The 3,154-nt window shown below is 38.0% G+C and overlaps 1 pseudogene across 1 annotated transcript; it reads left to right on the top strand.

Annotated features, from left to right (window-relative positions):
• The first annotated feature begins 656 nt into the window (after window positions 1-656).
• LOC100361180 (40S ribosomal protein S17-like) lies at window positions 657-1,096 on the top strand (annotated as a pseudogene). The gene has a single exon (XR_015638589.1). The product of XR_015638589.1 is annotated as a 40S ribosomal protein S17-like (transcript).
• The last annotated feature ends 2,058 nt before the right edge of the window (window positions 1,097-3,154 follow it).

Raw genomic sequence — 3,154 nt, 5'->3', positions numbered from 1 at the left:
TGCCATAATTCCAGGTTCTCCGTTATGTTTGACAATACGTTGCTCAAAGTTTTGAGAATTCCATACAATGCATTTTCATTATATTTATATACCACCCAGTCCCTTCCACTTTCTACCCTCATCTCTGTACACACCCAACTTCAAACTTTCTACTTTTGTTTATTAACCCATCATGTCTAATTTGTCTTCCTGAAATACTCATGGTAAGGCCAACAATGGAATTAGATCAACCTACCAGTGTCAGACCATTTTAACAAAACAAGAACTGACTTTCTTCCTCGTTGAAACTATCAAATGTCATTAGCCCCTCACCTGTTGGTAGATGTTGCACCCATCTTCTTTTGTCATGCTGGGATTTTTTGCCTGGGTAGCGCTTCTGTAAGCATTGTGCAGAGTACCATAATTGCTTTGGGTTTCTATGCATATCTGCTTTGATGTCAAGAAAACAGTATTGCTTTGATGTTATTGAGCAAGCTTTTTATAGTTTCCTGTCCCATTTTCCTTGAAGGTCTTTGAGATGTGGAGGAGAAGTTATGGAAGGTATGGAAATTAGGCTTGACTATTCCATGGTTCTCACATAGACCAGTTTTGCGTCTGTGTGGTAATTGTCATCTACTTCAAAAAAAATGTTGACGGGTCTCTTTTACCGAGACCCATCAACATGGGCCGTGTTCGCACCAAGACCGTGAAGAAGGCAGCCCGGGTCATCATCGAGAAGTACTACACGCGCCTGGGTAATGACTTTCACACCAACAAGCGCGTGTGCGAGGAGATCGCCATCATCCCCAGCAAAAACCTTCGGAACAAGATAGCCGGCTATGTCACACATCTGATGAAGCAGATTCAGAGAGGTCCTGTGAGAGGCATCTCCATCAAGTTGCAGGAAGAAGAGAGGGAGAGGAGAGATAATTATGTTCCTGAGGTCTCAGCCCTAGATCAGGAGATCATTGAGGTAGATCCTGACACCAAGGAAATGCTGAAGCTTCTGGACTTTGGCAGTCTCTCCAACCTCCAGGTCACTCAGCATATGGTTGGGATGAATTTCAAAACACCACGTGGGTTGGGGATTTGGCTCAATGGTAGAGCGCTTGCCTAGGAAGCGCAAGGTCCTGGGTTCGATCCCCAGCCCCGGAAAAAAGAAAAAGAAAAAGAAAAAACACCACGTGGAGCTGTTTAATCCGTTATGCCATATTTTCAATAAACCTGAAAACAAGAAAAAAAATGTTTCTCTAAGGAGGGCTGACCATGCACTGATTATAGCAGTAAGTTGCAGAGCCATTTTAATTCTGTGTTCACTAAGTAGAGTAATATTAGGCTTTCCTCAATGGCAGATGGCCTACCTAGCCACAGGATCTTGGCTACATTACAAATGTCAAACATAGGTTCTAACACATGAAGTAGGCCCCTTCAATTCAATAACAAGTGTTTTGTTATATCCATAACTATTATATTCATAACAATATATAACTATTTTGTTATATTCATGCTACTATTGTATCAGTGCAGTCCTTTTTTTAAGTAATGTGAAAATAACTGAAAACAATCTCAGAACATTCTAAGAGAGATGTAGTGAGAACTATGATTAAACCACATTAAATGGTCTGAGAGGAGGCCAAATATAATCCTCAATGTATATCACACTAGAAAACATACATTTAACTTTTTATATTGAAATAATGGTAACAGTCATTAAAACACACACAATAATACCACAGACAATAAAAAGTACGGAAAAAAATGAACTTTATTTTGTAACATGGGAGGAGCAGTAAAAATGCAAACAGGATTGCAGAGATGTTTTTAAATGTAGATTACCTATTTGTAAGCTCCAGGACCTGATCCAGATGCCAAGTTGCCATAGAAAAGTTTTGAGTCTTCAATCCCTGTTGAGGTAACCTCTCCGACCCAAATAAGCCCATGCAAAGAAAACTCAATTAATATGAATATAAGCTGCGTACCTAGATTGGGCAGATCTACCACTGCACTACTCTATTCCCCAGCTATGAGATCCCTTATCATTTGTGGTTTCTCCAGGCCATGTGCTTCTGTGCCATTTTCCTTCCACTTCCCCTTTTCTCTCTTCCTTTCTTCTCCCTAAAACTTTTCAGCTCCACTCTCCCTTCCACTGTGCAATCACCAGCTCTAGTCTTTATTTTGCACATTAAAATGAGAAGAGGGTTCTAATACTGTCATCTGAGTAGTGATTCACTCCTCATCCTAGGCAGCCCTCTTGGGGAAGTGGAATTAGCATCAAAATACAAACAGCACCAGGGCACAAATCCCTCAATGTGCAAAGAGTCAGGTAGAGAAAGATTCAAGAGTCCCCTTATCTAGGCAAGGTGATGTTCTCAGCAATGGTTGACAGACACAATCTCCAAAGACAATGGGGAGACTAAGGAGGAAACCTCTTTCCTCCACATGTATATACATATTATACATGTGTATATATACATAAATGTCTATACATGGTTTTATATGCTGGCTCATTTATTTATTTATTTCACTACATGGAAAAGCATTGATATATACACATACATTTTCAAAAAGAAACGTAATGATGACAAAACACAAAAAAGATAAAATATATTAAAAGGTAGAAAAATTACACCAAATTTGTAAATAGACCCTGAATGTGTTGACAGTGTCATTTTTTCTTATTCCTTAGATTTCTCTTTACAGAAGGAAAATTCATTAATGTTATAATTCTGGCAAGTATATCCTTTATAATTCAACACTGAAACCCAGTTTTTGTATAAGGATTTGTACTACTGAAGGTATACAAAGTGTGATCTGAGCAGAAAAGTCTACTGCTACCAAGAACCACTAGATTATCAAGTTTAAATAAACTCCACTCACTGAATCTAAAACAAAAAAACAAAAACAAAAACAAAATGAACAAATGAATCCCCGATATGAAGGACTCCATGATGACCACACTGTTTTGTAATATGTATATCAGGAAAAAAACTTTATATGAAGTTCTATGCATTTGGGAGAGTTTGACATTTATGGGATGAGATGTGTATCCTGGGGAGTTTATGACTCTTTCAAAAGCTATTTATTTTCTAATACACAAAGAAGCTATTTTGTCTTTTAAATACCACATTATATTTTAAGAAATGTGTATGGTTCATCATAAAAAATAAGTGTGATT

This window comes from Rattus norvegicus, chromosome 15, assembly GCF_021556685.1.
Source record: "Rattus norvegicus strain SHRSP/BbbUtx chromosome 15, alternate assembly SHRSP_T2T, whole genome shotgun sequence".
NCBI lineage: Eukaryota > Metazoa > Chordata > Mammalia > Rodentia > Muridae > Rattus > Rattus norvegicus.
The sequence above is the reverse complement of the archived record's forward strand: the minus strand, read 5'-3'. Positions and strand labels throughout refer to the sequence as shown.